The sequence below is a fragment of the Mytilus trossulus genome, unplaced genomic scaffold (genome assembly GCF_036588685.1).
Source record: "Mytilus trossulus isolate FHL-02 unplaced genomic scaffold, PNRI_Mtr1.1.1.hap1 h1tg000103l__unscaffolded, whole genome shotgun sequence".
Lineage (NCBI taxonomy): Eukaryota > Metazoa > Mollusca > Bivalvia > Mytilida > Mytilidae > Mytilus > Mytilus trossulus.
This window is the reverse complement of record NW_026963296.1, coordinates 940,187-958,803: the sequence shown is the minus strand read 5'-3', so window position 1 is coordinate 958,803 and position 18,617 is coordinate 940,187.

Genomic DNA, 18,617 nt, shown 5'->3' with positions numbered 1-18,617 from the left:
AACTATCTATATACACATATACATTGATCCTTTACCCCAAGATGCTTCCTCTTTTCAGGCTCACGATAACTATCTTCCAAACACTACATTATTTCTTATTAATTCAACACCATCTTTAATTTCTAATCATTTTTTTTTTGTAAAGAATAAGAGGATGAATTTGCACAAAACTTTGTCTGAAACAATATTCCAATTTTTCAATTTCACTTGATAAAAGTCCAATTTTCAAATCAAACAGATTTCCTACCATTTCAATTTCAACTGACAGTCTGGCTTAATGTTACTTCTTACTTAAAAAGAATGCACTATACTTTGACTACAAACACAACACACAAATAACTTTGAAAATATAACAACTGGTTCAATCATATAAGTATTTACAGTAACGAAATCAACACATGAAATCCCACCGCTTGCCACCAAATTTGTAACGTGTAACCGGGCGATCAATGGATCCGTATCTGAATAAATCAGGATTTCAAGTGTTCACCTCAATTTTCACCACAACCAGTTGTCCTATTCAAAACAATTAACACATCCTTAAATTGATTGACAATAAAAACTATATACACAGCACAATGCACATAAATCAAAATGCAAGGTGAAATACATCATTCCCAATGCATAAACACAATGTTTCATAACAGGATATATATACACAATGTCACTATGCAATCACTATGCAACATGTATCAGACCGATTTATTCACAATGTCACTGACATATCACTATGCAACATGCATTGATACGGCCCTTTATTATACAATGTCACCAACAGATTATTTTGCAACATGCATCGAGTAAGTATCACACAAAACGTATGAAAACAAAATCACATGTATACAACTTCTATTTACAACGTCCACCAATATTTAATATCACCTTGTTAGTCTACAACTAACCACAATAACACAATGACACAATTACACTTGCACAATGTTTCAATTCACAAGGAATATTTATATATAAACACAGCTTCACTCACGCACTAACTATCACTTTGAGTTCCCACACAATGAATATTATCCAACTGGTAAGGTTTAACACAGTGCACTTTCACTAATACACTTCCACAATATTACAACTTGCAACACCAGCAAGTAAACACCTTGTATTCTCACTAATACAAATCTATGAAGTATTCACACTTCCACATAGTACAACTTGCAACACCAGCAAGTATACACCTTGTATTCTCATTAATACAAATCACTTATATATATCAGATTCACTTTATACATTGTATCACAATCACTATTGCAACATCCACATATAAATCCGAACACTGTTTATATATCCTTTGGAATCGCTTATTTCACTCTACTTACCAGTTGGAATATTCAATCCTGATGTTAACACTTCAACGGTCCACATATAACTGACAAAGTTTCTCTGTCTTGAGCTGCCTTATATACTACGATATGGAACGGTCCATTATACTTGAAGGGGTGAAAATCAAGACTATACCAAAATTAGGGGTGTTTTAAGTAATAGATGGTGCTCCAACTATGGAGAAACTTGTATACATATAGAAACACAATTAACAGGGAAAGACAACTGGAGTTTCACATCAAAATAATTATACTATGACCGATTTTCGTTACAATTGTAAAGTTTAATATTTGCATCGTTGCAAAACCTTTGATTACCTTCTGTGAGAAATGTATATATTTTATATAAGTAGTTTTAGATTCTCATTTGGAATCCTCTGAGGACTGACATTCAGTCCCACCAAAGAAAGCCAAGCTTTCCAACCAGTTTCCAATAGATTAGTGTATTAGCTACATGCCTCCTCAGTATGGTAAATTGAAGTCTTATTGAATGCTCCATTTCTACCCTTTTGGCTTTACATAAATAAAAGTTGTATTTTGTTAATTAAATCATATATTGTTTTCAGTTTTTGGTTTTTATTTACTTAGATTTATTACAGCTCATCACTTTTGGCATCAGTCGTTTTCTGCACATCAGTTTACAAACTAGAATTAGCTGTGGTCTGCACTCCCGAATCTTAGGCAGAATTGTTCCTGCTACATTTGGTAGTGCGGGTGGGGTGTGGAATTCTAAAGCAGCTTTTTCTGGTTTGTAACTGAAAAATATTTATAAGAAATGGAGCAGACATTTGAGTCAACTCTTGTTGTGATTTGATATGACAGTCCTCAGCAGACCAGTTTTGAATAGTTATTTCTGGGGTATTTTATTTTTATAGTTTGGTTTATTTTGTAAATGTATATTTAGTTATGATTAGGTTTGAAGAAAAACCTTGTTCGTTTGATGGTATCAGCATTGATATTACAGATTATTTTGTGCATTTTGAGACTGTTTCTCTGTGGAATCAGTGGAATCAATTTGAGATGGCATGTCAGTTGGTAATGAATTTGAGAGGTGATGCTCAAACTATTTTACGTTTCTTAAAAAGGCCACAGTTGTATGATTACGACTGCTTAAAAAATGTTCTCATTCAGAGGTTTAATGCTAAGGAGAGGGTGGCATATTTTAAATTTCAACTGCGAGTTTGTAGTTTGAAGGAAAATGAAACAATTTCTGATTTTGGTCAACGTTTTAAGATACTAGCTCATAATGCTTATCCTGATAATTTTTCTGATTTGGATTTGTATTTTACTGACTTATTTGCATCATGTTTGAATATTGAGATTGGTAAATTTGTCACTTTTAAGCACCCTCATAGTTTAGACGAGGCGGTATCACTAGCTATTGAATATGAAGCTGTTCATTTTTCTGGTGATCCTGAGATTATTGATGAGACAGAAAGTTTAGATTGTTGTAAAGCAGTTCATAAAAGTTTTGAAATTTTAATTAATATATTGAGGAGGCGTTTGAAATCACGTAGGAAAAATAAACCTAAGAGATGTTTTAAATGTCATCAGTTAGGTCATGTCAGGTCTAAGTGTCCAAATATGTCTTTTAGACTTCATGCTAGAGATGAAAGGTCTGCAGATAGTCAAGTAAAGCTCTCAGAAATAGGCGAGATTTTGAATAATGATAATTGTAGTTTAGATTGTGTTACCTTTGTTTAATGGTTGTTTTTACATTGCGTTGTATACTTATAGTTTGTTTCACTTCATATTTATTTCAGTGTACTCAGAGGTGTCACACGCCTCAATTTTGGCTGTTTGGTTTTTATTTTTCAAAGGGAGGGATGTTGTACATCCCAACTAGTTTTATTTTTCATTTTCAATACTGGCTTGAATTATAATGGCTGATTTCCTGTGTAGTTTGAGGTGTAGACTGTAAGCTAGTTTTATGGAGAGTTGTCTCATTGGCACTCACACCACATCTTCCTATATCTATTAGTAGGAATTGGTTTGTTTAAAAGAGTTGTAGCTCGTTTGTCTGGATTGTAATCTCTAGCTAAGTATTAAGTATTTAGGGAGTTTATGAGAGTCGGACTTTTTGACTTTTGTCATGGCAGAAACCAATAGAGTGAAAGTTAAGCTTGAAGTGAGGAACACTTCTAGCCCATACAGATGGATCTTATCCATTATTTAGTACCTTACACAAAAGTTGGGCATCCTCCAACTTAATTTATTTTGATAACCTTGCATACAGATGAACCCGATCCATCTCCGGTGGCACAACGTCTGTGTTATTTGGCAAAACCTTTTCAACTTTAGATCTTCAGTGCTGTACAATTTTGTAATTTTTTTCGTCACTGGTGAGTCTCGTGTGGACTAGACGCGTTTTTGGCGTATTGAATTTTAAACCTGATGCTTTTTGTTATCTATTAATCATGCTTTTCTTTGTCTAATATGTTCTGCTTTTTATTTGTATTGTAGTCCTGTAATATTTTGTTTTCATTTCAATGTTATATTTAACTGTGCCATTAAAGTGCGAGGTTTGGCATGCCTTAAAACCAGGTTCAACCCACCACTTTTATTCCCCTTTAAAAGTGTCCTGTACCAAGTCAGGAAGATGGTCATTGTTATAATATTGTTCGTTTCTGTGTGTGTGTTGCATTTTAACGTTGAGTCGTTTCTGTTTTCTCTTAATTTTGAGATAAGACGTGGCACGGTACTTGTCTATCCCATATTTATGTATTTGGTTTTGATGTTATATTTGTTATTCTCGTGGTGTATTGTCTGTTGCTTGGTCCGTTTCTGTGTGCTGTTGCGTTTCGGTGTTGTGTCGTTGTTCTCCTCTTATATTTAATGCGTTTCCCTCGGTTTTGGTTTGTTGCCCCGATTTTGTTTTTTGTCCATGGATTTATGAGTTTTGAACAGCGGTATACTACTGTTGCCTTTATTTACCGTTATCAACAACGTTGGATTGCAGTAATAGAACCCGGTGGTACACGTCAAATGTGCCACTGTGAGATCAACATTGGTGGACATTGCCTGGTATAACTTTTCATGTTGGATTTAAACTGTTAGCTGTGCCGTTACCCTATATACCGTACCACTGATTCTGAAGCCTACGTACCAAGAAGACCTCAAGTCGCGTCCGTTATACTTTGAACCTGATGCCGATGTGTGTTTGTGTATGCGTTAAATAGTGACATTAATTTAAAAGTGATAGTTCTACATTTGATTGAAAGACATTTAATTTGATGAACGTTGATGGACTTTTGTAATATTTCACCGTCAAATGTTATTTCATCTACATTTGTTTTCGAAGGGAGGAGGAGGGTATCAGACTGGTGTTGACGTCTCCTTTAACAGTCTCATTATTCAACTTTAACTGATGTATATTTGATTTAATGTTTGATCCTGACATTTGGATTTTGTGTGCGTATTGATACAGATACATGAATTTGATAGACATTTCAGTTTGCAGACTTTATTTATGAAATTTATTGTTTGTCCTAGGGGGGAGGAATGTAGCAGTTGGGATTATTATGTCATAATTATTTCCCTTTTTTAAAACTATAAATTTCATATTTCTTATTTAAGAATTTACATGAAGTTTATTCCGTATATATTTGTTAAATCACATGGATTTTGGTTTTTGAATTCATTGGTTAAAGATATTTATCTTAATTGTAAAGTTTAATATTTGCATAGTTGCAAAACCTTTGATTACCTTCTGTGAGAAATGTATATATTTTATATAAGTAGTTTTAGATTCTTATTTGGAATCCTCTGAGGACTGACATTCAGTCCCACCAAGGAAAGCCAAGCTTTCCAACCAGTTTCCAATAGGTTAGTGCATTAGCTACATGCCTCCTCAGTATGGTAAATTGAAGTCTTATTGAATGCTCCATTTCTACCCTTTTGGCTTTACATAAATAAAAGTTGTATTTTGTTACTTAAATCATATATTGTTTTCAGTTTTTGGTTTTTATTTACTTAGATTTATTACAGCTCATCACTTTTGGTATCAGTCGTTTTCCGCACATCAGTTTACAAACTAGAATTGGCTGTGGTCCGCACCCCAGAATCTTAGGCAGAATTGTTCCTGCTACAATATTATCTTCTTCTTCTTTCTGTAACTTCCTCCTGTGGTTAGGAGCACATCAATTACTTGATTATTCACAATGCCAATGGGCTGATATTACACGGTCGGATATAGATAAAATTACTTTGTTATTTTTATCATTCACTTTGTTACTTCGTTAAAAATGGTCTTAAATATAAAATGTCACTGATTTACTTTATTGCAATAGTAAAACCGTGGTCTGTAACTATTAAATATCTGCATGTCTCTATATTCAAAACATCGGCTACCATGCATACAGCAATTGTCTGTATATGTTCATTTCCATACATCAACGTATTCCGGCATATATAAGTACATCTATAGATATGCAATTGTCATACAAGTGAGAGGTTAAGCTAGCTATGCAACAGCTTTAAGACAACATATTTACATAAGATGTTTTTAAGAATTCGATTTTGTCATTTGATTAGAGACTTTCCGTTTTGAATTTTTCTCGGAGTTCAGTATATTTTATTTTTTCTTTATACTACCTACAATAGCACTCTTAGTGCTGATTTTTTTTATGATCCACACTGAGCACACTGTTTTATGTTTTTTGTTAATTACATCATGTCAATCAAATTTCATAAACAGTACTATTTTCATTTCAAGCCCACCGAACGAGATAATCCAAAGTCAGTCTACTTTATTGTGTAATGCAGATGTGTTGTCATATAGAACAAAAATCAGTATTTAGTGTATGTGGGTGTACAATGAAGTTATGTTTACTTCTTTGTTAGATAGACCTTTAAATAGATTCAAACTTGTCAACTATACATATTGAAAAAGTACTAATAGCTTGTAATTTACTTAAAAGACGACTTAACAATCCATTGGACTAGATTTTAAGATTACTTTCAGTATTGACTATCACACTAAATTGAATCTGAAATATCAGTCCTAATGTTTATATATATGCATCTTACAAATAAGCTTGTATTATGAAACGCATATTTTTTCTGTTTTTTTCTTTATACTGTTTTTGAATTAAATGATTTTGTAAAATAATAAAGCTTACAAAAGTTGTCTAACTGGCAAATTGTCTTGATAATTGTATTCAATAAAACCATAGTAAAAAGATTCCCGTATTCAAATAACTAAATCAAAAGACAAAACACATCACACGAACGGTTAAAAACTGTTATATCCCTGACGTGCACGCACTTGATAAAAAATATGAAAGATACAAAAAAACCAACATACAATGTTTGTTTTTTAATTAAATTTCTAAATGAGGTATAAAAAGGAAATTCATATACGTGTTTTACCTTTACCCATTACCGGATTCCGAAGATTCCAAAAAAGATAATGTCGGAGGGGTCCATTCAAAGAAAACAGATATCTGGCATTCAACAATTTGAAAATGCGCAATAATTACAACTTTCAGTCATAAGTTGCCTCTTTGATACGCACGAATTTTGGTCTAATGTGTATTCTTACTTGTTTCAATCCCATATATATATATACAACTTTTTTTTCCATAAAAAAGTAAATAATTAAGATTACCTTTCAAGTTATAAAATATTCCACTTCGTTTAAAGGAATTTCATATGTATAATAACACAGACGTCGTCAAGTCATTCATACATACGTGTATCTGGTATTCAATGGATTTAAATTATCCCACTCATGCCCATCCGAATATGCAGTATCTCTTTAATAAATTCCTTCGTACAAATAAAACGGGACTCTAATGTAGGTTTGGTTGATCGCAGTAACTCGTTTTTCGAATTTCACTCTAGCAAACAATGTTTGACAATATAATACGTGAATGAAATAAATAACAATATTGAAATGTATCCATCTGATGAGTTAACAAAATTTTGATTGGAAATGGGGAATGTGGCAAAGAGACAACAACCCGACCAGACAACACCCTTTTTCAACTTTTTTTTTATTGAGCACTCGTTCTTATGTATTACTGCTACACTACTGTCCCAGGTTAGAGGGGGTTGGTCCCGCTAACATGGATAACCTCGCCACATTCTGTATGTATGTGCCTTTTCAAAGTCAGGAGCCTGTACTTCTGTGGTTGTCGTGTGTTGCTAGAGGGCCTCGGTGGCCAAGTGGTCTATAAGTAATTTTACTACTGTAATCACTAACCTGTAAAAACTGAGGTTGTGAGTTTGATTCCCACCCGCGCGGATCCAATGTTTATTGACTAGGATTAACATTTTTCCTATATCAGCTTGGTAGTTTTCTCTGAGTCCTTCAACTTCAGCCACCCATAAAAACTGGTCGCCACGAAATAGCAAAAAAGTTGCACTAAATATGTCGTTAAAACATCAACAAAATATCCATGAATAGTGTGTTATTGTGTTACATATTTTTTTTGTTCATTTTTTGTACATAAATTATACCGTTAGTTTTCTCGTGTATTGTTTAACATTTGTGATTTCGCGGCTTTTTATAGCTAACTTTGAGGTATGGGATTTGCCCATCGTAACGTACAAAACTCATTGATAGCCTTTGGCTTATTCAGATCATAAGCCTGGTTTTTGTGTCTTTGACACATTCCTAGTTTTCATTCTCAATTTTATCATAAAGAAGAGGGATGAAAAGACAAATAACAGTAAAGAAGACACAACCTAGAAAGCTTAAGACTGATCAACATGGACCACACTTAAAACCCTGCGTGGTCTCAGGTGCTCCGGAAGTGCCGTTTAAATCTTTTACCAGCCTATCAACCATGTCTACTACCTTTAGCAAATACTCTCTTAAATCTATTTTTAAGGCACTGCTATCCCTTGTCTGTATTTACTATCATTATGAACACTAATGTCTTATAATATAAAGGTTAGACATCAAAATGTTATAGTGTTTATAAGAGATGCATTGCAACTTTGTTAAAGGCAAATTTTCGATGTTAAACTGATCCAAATTCGACAAAGACATTCAATGGATTATATATGATATAGATGTATAAACCGTATAATACTACAAGTAACAAATAGTAACAATGACCATGCTCTAAAATTTGAATCACCGTGTTTTTATTCTATATCTTGCATTGAAAGGACATTGGACAAACTTAGGCAGTTCCATGATAATTAGCACTTGTAAATAAATATATTAAGGTTTCAAAGAAGAAAAAATAGTTAGTTCTCATTCGTAGTTTCCAAATAAAATAGAAATTAAAAACATGGTTCTATTCAGCCTCAAAACAATCGTGTCATGCAAACAATGTTAAAGTAACATGACATAACCTACATGATTACTAATTAGTACAAACAACGTTGTAACGAGTTATTAATTTGTTATAACTAAGTAATAAGTTATAAAACGACTACAGCAAAGTCGCGAAAAAGGCTAAAAATTATACTACAGCCTGACACTAACCGGGGTCCGAAGCGTCATCATGTAGCACATCACATAATTTGTTTATCGTTAAAGTTTATCCCAAATCTCATATAATTCAAAAACAAAACTTACATTTCTAGAATATGAATACAAACGCACCTTTTAACCAATTATCATGTAAACATGAAAGTACCCAAAATTACTTAGCACTTTGGTTGCTTTAAAAAGAATTATGACCTCAATGTCAATGCCGTGTACAATAATATATTTATTATTTTTCAAACAAGAAATGAAAGGATAATGAGAAAACATTTCAGCTGATTTTAACCATTCAATGTTTTGTAAATGAATAAGTCGATACAATTAGTGGTGCGGTACATTTCCATGGCGATTAGGAAGATTTTGTCTATTTGTTATAATCGTCACACAGTTGGCTGGAACAGGACCAACTATAAGCACTTCTTTTCTTTCATTGGCAAAAGTGTCGAAATTCGAAATAGTTACCGGATTTTCTTCGTTTTGTTCTGCATTTAACTGCAGTCTAACGTTTGGATCATATACATGTAGTACATTCAATTGATCTGTATCAATGCTTACAATATGTCCATTTAAGAATTTATTTCTCTGTGAGAATCTTAATGCGTCATTATAATTTAGACAAGCCGAGATATATTTTGAATCCCGTCTATTATTACTACTTCCCCAGGCAACATGATACGCAGCTGTAACCGTCGACCGCTCCGCCATATAATAGTCTTTAGCAAATAATCCATCCTCAGGTTTATCATCTTGTGCAAGAAGTCTGTAAACTCTTCCATCATGAGGTGCAACATTTGACGCCATTGCTGTATAGTGTTGAATGTCACACGATTATCAAATATTTGAAATGTTACTTTATATGCACTTTAGCGTTTCTTTACGTGAAATTTTTCATGCAAGCAAATGTTTTTCTCATTTAGATAGTAATCATTCTAAAGTTTACAATAATATAAAAAAATATTCATGTAAGATAGATTTAAATCATAATTTAATAAAGATACCAGGATTAAATTTTGTATTTACGCCAGACGCGCGTTTCGTCTACAAAAGACTCATCAGTGACGCTCGAATCCAAAAAAGTTAAAAAGACCAAAAACTAAACTATATAGGACAGAGTTAAAGAGCTGAGTTAAAAGTCTGAACTATACAGATGTTTAATGCAAAGATCGGTAAAGATTGGACAAAATATGTATAAATTCTTTCGACATTTGGTTTCCTATTATTAACCTGAATATACGTGTTTTGATTCCTATGAAATTGTGAAATATAGTTCCATACCTTAAAAAAAGTTTTAAATTAAAATTCGGGGTTATGACCTAATAGTTCGTGTATTTTTAAAGGGTTAAAACAAATGAATTTGTGGTTTCTGAACAATGAGTGTTAGCCATCGATCTCTATGCAATTACACCAAACGAAGGTTGGTATTAGTCTTGAGGGTTATCGTTCTAAGTGTTTAGTAAATATTGTCCAAAAGGAGGACGACACTTTTCCAATACTTTGTATACATTATTTATTTCTCGATCAAATTCGAAGAGGTCTTATTCAAAGTCTTGAATACTTAGTGTTCTTTAATATTCTGAATTTAATCATGTTTTTAGATTCTGGACTTTTAGCTCTGTACTTATATTTGTCCACATGGAGGTGCAAAGGCTAAATCATGTTTGATTTCATAAAGAAATTGAATACTATGAGTTCTTTATTATGCCGATTCAGACCATGTACTTAAATTTTTAATTTTGAGCCCTATTTTTAAATTAAAACGTTTACATTTATTTTAAGCAAACAAAGAAAAACACACTTACTGTTTCAGTGGCACACAATAAAATAACTTACTAAGCAAAAGAACAGATAAGAGCGTTGTTTTCGGAGTGCATGTTTTTAAATTATAACATTTTGAAATTAATACCATAAAATCTATATGTATAACTAATTGTTTTATATAGTGTGTTATAACCTATTGTTTTGTTTTTCGTTAATGCTTTATCAATTAACAACTTGTGTTAACAATATGTCAATATAGATATAACGGTCTGTAAGGTCTTTTAAATGAAAAAGAAAGTATCAAAACGCAATAGTTAGCATTGATAACATCGAAATATATGTGTTACCCAAAAGGTGAAGTTCGTATTTCATACCGTGACAAGTTACTAAGGAAAACCATATGTCTATGAACGCTAAAATCAAACACTCAAGCACGAAACCAAGCGAATAGTATCATGTTTTCATTATTTGGATAGTACTTGCTTTTAATAATCAAACAATTGTGTCGCTTTGGTCGTTACAAATAGGTAAAATATATCGTTATCATTGAGATACTAACAGGTAAATTTATAAGGGTTATTTTTTAAAACGTAACTGTTTTGTGTCTTTTTATCATTTTTTATTGATATATGTAGAGTCATGATCGCCTCATTGTTCGTTAATTAAAATTATGTGGAGCAAGATCTTCTAACCCTTTCGTAGCACCTGAGACCACCCTACTTTTCGGTAGGATTCGTGTTGCTATAGTCGTCTATATTTTTCTATGTTTTGGCTTGTATGCCATTATTATTCTTTTTTTAGACATGCTGTCAGTTTATTTTCGATCAACGAGCTTCAATGTCCCCCTTTTATCTTTTGCCCCTCATTCGGTTCCTAAATAGGATGAGAGTGAAATTGAAATGAGTAAAAGAAAGAAATAGAAACAATATTTGTGACCAATTCAAGTTGTCTTAAATTAATGTTGTACTCGGATTAAATCCTTATGTAAATCGCATATTTATCTCTGTATCTGTCAAATTTTCCTCCAAAGCAAACGAAATCGTTTTACTCCTATGATGCATATAAATTCATCATAGATTTCAGGATTGAAATTTTATATTTGTTCCAGATTCGCGGTTTATCTACAAAAAGACTCATCAGTGATGCTTATAAAAAGTTAAAACGGCCAAATAAAGTACAAAGTTGAAGAGCATAGCATTAACAATAATTCATATTGACCATAGATGCTATTTTTCTTGATGCGCACGGCAATACAAAAAAATGTATACTAGATATTCTAAAATTCATTTAACCGAAGTTTAGCTTAATTGATTAATCAGTTTTAAAGGAGAAGATTTTTAAAGTAAGCAAACTAGATAAACACATTATGAAAAATTGGCCTTAAAGGGCAATAACTCATTAAGCGTAAAACAAAAATTTACGATAAAAGAGATGATTTCAGCTTTCCAATTGTGAACTTTGCATTTCTAAGTAGCAACATTCTGGCTGCACCTGCATACGGGGTATTTATCTCAAAATTGATACGATATTCCCGTGCTTGTTTTACTTATCATGATTTATTTGATAGAGGGTTGCTGCTCACAAGGAAGCTATTAACCCAAGAGTTACAAATGGTGAAGTTGAGATCATCTTTTCGTAAATTTTATGGACGCCATCACGAGTTGGTTGACTGCTATGGAATAACCGTTCCACAGATGATATCGGATAATTTTTATGTCCCTTACGTCGTAACTACCATCTCCTTCCCTTTCATGAATGTGACCTACTGAATTAGACTATTTACCGGGTTTCTAATAACATGAGCAATACGATGAGTGCCACAGGTGGAGTAAGATCTGCCTACCCTTCCGGAACACATGAGATCACCCCAAGTTTTTGGTGAGGTTCGTGTTGCTTAGTCGTTAGTTTTCTATGTTGTGTCATGTGTACTATTATTTGTCTGTTTGTCTTTTTATTTTTAGCCATGGTGATTTCAGTTTTTTTTCGATTTATGAGTTTGAATGTCCCCCTGGTATATTTCGCCCCTCTTTTAAGGGGTCAATTGAGAATTTTGTTCTTATAAACTTACTTGTAGATCTTACTTTGCTGTTTATCTTTATCTTCAATACTATACAAGACAACCAATAACTGCAAAATTTCTTAAATGTTACCAATATACTGGCAGCAATTTAACAATTGGGTGTTCGGTTCATCGATAAATGTCACGGTTGATAGATCCTGACTTATTAAACATATTTACCGCACGTTTAAGTTTTTGAGATATATGACATAAACTGCATTTGACAACTATGTTCTATTTTTAGCTATAACAGCAATATTCATTGATTGGTCAAAACCTCGGATACAATTTATAGACAAAATACCAGAAAGAACAAAGTTTAGAAGTAAAGGACCAGGAAAAGATTTTAAAATGTGAGCAAATATGATGAACGAACTGTGCAAAACTGTTTGTAAAGGTCAACACATTATACTTCTTAAGGGGTTGATTGGCAATTTCGGTCAAATTAACCCTTTTTGTAGATCTTATTTTCCTGAACCTTTTTGCTGTTTACAGGTTATCTTTTTTAAAAGTACATTCACGCTAATAACCAAACACTGAAAAATTTCCTTAACATTACCAATTATGTGGCAACAACAATACAATGGCTTGTTCGTTCTTCTGAAAATTTCAAGGTCATTAGATCTTGACATGTTGAACATATTTACTTTTTGTCAGATTTGCTGTAAATGGTTTATTTGTTGAGATATACATGTAAACCAAAAACTGAATTTGACCCAAATGGTCAAATTTTAGCCATTACGGCCAAGTTTGATAATGGACAAACACTTTTTGATTTGTTGTTTCAAACGAGAAGATTCTTAAAATAGTTTACGACGAAGACGACAAACGACAAACGACGATTACAATGACAGAAGACTGACGACGACGGATTCTTATTGATGGCAAAATCTCACATGAGCCTTCCTGTTCCGATGAGCTAAATAGAGGGGTAAAAAAATACTAGACTAAAAAGTGGAAAATAAACTGACAACAGAAGAACAGTTAATAAACATAACATGCAAAACTAAGCAACTTTGAAAGAGCAACACCGTTGTAACGTAACACCAAAAGAAAAGTTTGAAATGCGTTGACATAAGATTTTATGTTGTATATAAATATCCCTGATAATGGTCATTTTCTGTCAACATTAAAATGTAAATAACCAGTTAAAAGCAATAAAAAAGTAAGTTTTTTTGTGCCCGTAACCGTAAAAAGTCTAAATTTAGGTTTCAATGCATTTCAAATTGCTATTGTTTTGATTCTGACGACATTGATCAGACTTATACAGACAAAACGAACATATGGGTTATTCTACTATAAGCCTTGTTTTAATCAATTTTTGTTTGAGTAGATATATTTTTATACGCAACATTCCAAACAATGAGTAATGTGTGAAATACCAGTGTAAATTGTTGTGGTTTTTGAGATTACATATAAACAACAATACAAGAACAACTTTTTAATGAAATACTAAAGAAACCGATTTTTCTGAAAAGAATACATCACTGTGACTTTGAGATGGCGTTAAGAACTTTAAACGCGTTATTTTATGCATGTTCCGATTGTGTGTCATAATCAGATCCCAAAAGCCCTTCTTTATCAATTATATACCTACCAATTTATGAGGTTAACCAATACAAGAATGTATGTCGTAATTATGAGCTAAGCCCGAGGGTAAACCAATTCAGTGCATTTTCTCTATATTGTAAGTCGTAAAGTGAATCGCACAATCAGAGATTTACGCAATGAAGATGCCTACATGATATATACCCAAAGAAGGAAATATAAGACGGAACCCAAATAAAAACGTAATAGATATTATGATCCATCTCTTTGATGTTAGAAGTGGGTTGAAGTATTTTCACGTACACATTACACATGAAGTCTGTCACGTATGTTGCTTGAATACTGCTTTCGTGTCGTTTTATCAATGTTTGAAAGCTGTATAGTCTGCGAGAGGCCATAAAGTTTTTAACATATTTAATGTCTATGAAAACATTTTATATACTGTTACTTTTTTTATTCTGACGACATTGACAATACTTATGCAGTCAAAACGAGCATATTGGTTGTTCTACTATAAGCCTTGTATTAATCAATTTTCGTTCGAGCATATATGTTTTAAACACAACATTCCAAACAAAGAGTAATGTGTTAAATAAATGTGTACATTGTTGTGCTTTTTGAGATACATAAAAACAGGAATACAATAACAACTAACAGTATTTGCAATACAAAAGAAACCGATTTTTCTGAAAAAGAATGCCTCCCTGTGACTTTGAGATGACGATCACAACTTTAAACGTTGTATTATTTTTGTGTTTTTTTTGTTCATGTACCGATGTTTGGTCATGAATGGATCCTTATAGCCCTTCTTTATCTATTATATATCCATGAATTTATGAGGTTATTTAATACAAGACTAGGTCGTAATTATGAGCCAAACTCGAGGGTAATCCAATTATTTCCTCTCAGTCGGTATGTCATACAGTACATCGCACAATAGAGATTTCCAATAAAATGACTTTACTCGACATAACCGACCTAACTCAACGTATTTCGTTCTATTGCATTGGAGCATGACGGAGGGGAGCATACACTGCATACACTGCATACACTGCATGCATTTGTTTGCTCTTTGAACATGCATTCTTTGCTGGAATATATTTTAAGTAAAAATCAACCCTAACTCTTTTTTTTTTTATCTTTAAATATTTTGTCATTAAACTTTGAACGATTTTATTGACACAAATATTATAATGGAATAAGTAAGTTAGAAACTTGTAATCATTTACACCCATCATTTCTTGTCATTTCACTTGACCCATATTTTAATTCTTCTCCAATTATGAATTTTAAAAACTTCCAAGACAAAATTTAGCATGAAAATATTAAAATAATGAATTCCGAAGCGAGAAGGTTGCCTTTTAATTGTTTTTACAAGTTTTAACATTTAAAGAAGATTCCAACACATCCGACTGTAAAAGGTGTACTCAACTATTTATAATATACTTGAAGATAATTTGATGTGGACAGCAATTCATATCATTGATATATTTATCAAATAGTAATTTTTCGTCTTTACCTATACACATGTACTATGTCCTTGTATTATCTTAACGTGCATTCGAGATACAGGATAGAGGGCGTACCCTCCCTCCCCCCTTTTCGATCGCTGAAAATCTCATGTTTCCACAATATCTATACAAATTTTTAGCGAATAATCGTCCACATTATATTTCGCATCGCTCTGCTTGTCAGTATGAATTCAATCATCGACAACTACATCTTTAAAATATCTTGTATCCGGCCATAATCCCAAATTGTATTGCAAGAAAAAACTTAAACGATTGTCGTTCGACTTTGATAAATACTTCTTAAAACAACAATGTCTGAACATTAGGCATCTCGCATGAGATTTAAGAGTTAAGACTACATACTGAATTGGATTTTTTCCGTGATTTATTAACACAAAAATGTGACACTCACGTGTAATCTAATGGACACATGGAAACTACATATGATCTGCTATACAGTTATGACCACTAATGGTCCTACAGACAATGTGCTTTTGACATGACGAAAGATCTTGCTTTCCTAGACTGTTAACGAATTTCGTATACTTAATCTGTGATATGTACAAAAACCAAGGTGTATTATGATTGCCAATGAGTCAACTCTTCACAAGAGTCCAAATGACACAGAAATTTTAACAACTATAGGCCACTGTACGGCTTTCAACAATGAGCAAAGCCCATACAACAAAGTCAGCTATAAGGAGCCTCAAAATGACAAATGTAAAACACCTAAAACGAGAAAACTAACAGCCAAATTAATGTTAATAAAATTTAACGAAAACACAACAGCAAACGATAAGCACTGAATTACAGGTTCCTGACTTGGGACAGACACATCCGCATACTAGTTCAATGGTGTAACAGTACGAAATAATTGATCAGTATTATAAACTTGATAATTATTCTTTATTTATAAGTTGTAGTTGTTTTTAAGATAGTGTTCAGCAGCTCTGGATACTATCAGATCGATACATAGTTTATTTGGAAATATCAGAAATTGCTGTTTTTATGCTTCGTTTCAGTCTCACGAGTCAGCACTTTCTTACTGTTTTAATTGTAACATGACCATTTGCTAAACATACTTGTATGATCTCTATTGGCTTTAACTTTGATATTTATAAATGATATGTAGCATAGAGATGCATGCGTAAAATTACTTCTCGACATTAATTGGCTGAAATATCAGATTAGAATTGAGCCTCAAGTTATAATACTTACGACGAAGAAGCCTCAAGTTATATATATATAATACATGTACTTACGACGGAGATTTAGCCTCAAGCTATAGTACTTATGAGGATGATCATACTTATGTATGTCTTTTATCCAGCGACAAATATTACATACTAGTATATATTAAGGATGATGAAATGATAATGATAAATACATATCCCTTTTTATACATGCCCAACATTTAGAGCCGCATTTTCATATGCTTAGGTAACAAGAGAGCGTAACCACTATAAAGACACACTTGTCTTTCTACGAGTAAACAAGCCAGCCTGATACCAGTCAATCCCATGTACAAGTATATAATTATGAATATAAAATGTTTTGTTCAGTCGTGTAACACCTTCACTGGTGATCCTGTCCATAGAACTGTGGCACAGTTGTCACTTTTATTTTTATATATACCCCCAAAGCAAAACAAAAATTGAAACTAAAAATTTCCGCAAAATCAATCAATATACGTAATAGCTTTAAAATCTACTTCTATTTGGACAAGTAAGAGTACAAGAAAAGTCCCGTAAGACTGAAAAATGTAAGAACTATGTAAAGTGGCATTTTCATTCATTTGTAATCAGAGATACTTGGGGGACAGGATATTTTTTAGTCAATTACTATGTACTATAATTGATAGTTTACTATCCACAGTGGTCAATATTTATATGCGGATTATTAGTTATCAGTTGCAAATCAAGTACACCTTCCAAATTACAATCTATATAACGAATTGATGTACATATTTATTTACATACATTATTTTCAATTACAATATTCTTCTTTTTAAATGTTCGTTGACTTTCATTAGAAAGAAAAGTGTGTGTCAACTTTTAAAATTTAAAAAAGTACAAGACCTGTATTATTTTTTTTTTTTAAATATATACACTTCCCGTTGACGTATGTTTTCCCTATCGAAAAAAAAAATCGGAGATGGTAAATTAAGGAGATTAACTGCAGAAGAAGCGAGCGTTTGAAATGATGCTTAATAAAGTATGATGCCATCCCAATTATTAGCTTTAACAGAGACGCATTTTGATTATCACTTTTAGTTCATTTTTTTCTGAAATTGCTAAAAAAATCGATCTTATAATAAATACCAACGGAAGTTAAAAATTATAAAACATTAAAAAACGAAAAGAAGAAGAGACATTAATCTGATAACGACAAACAAAAGCAATACAAATATCAAATAATGAAAGGTTCATTAAATTTTGCAAAAGTATAACGGAAAAACAAAGTCATGGTCAAAACCATGAAAGACAACTCAAATGAATCGTATGATAGGTAAAGATGTGTATATATACGTGGTCTTATGACAGTGAAGTTTAGGCGGGAAACTCAATAATCACGTGATACATAAAAATCATGATTTCTTTCGTTTTTCATCATCTTAGAAATATTTGATATAATTGATAAAATTTATTACGAATGGGTATCAAAGTTTAGGAATACTTAATTAAAACCTGAGTAACGCATTTAACAAAATTAATTGGTTAGCAATAACCGGTCCCGTTACGTGCGTACGTCAAGTTAGGTACGTATGTCAGTTTATTGGAAATCTCTAATAAGAGATCTACAAAATGAAGCTGCCTACGTGATTTATACCCAAAAAGGGAAATTCAAGACGGAACCAAAATGAACACATCAAAGATATAAGAATCCATCTTTTCGATGTAAGAAGTGGGTTAAAGTATTTTCGCGTACACGATAAAAACGAGGTTTGTCACATCTGATGATTGAAT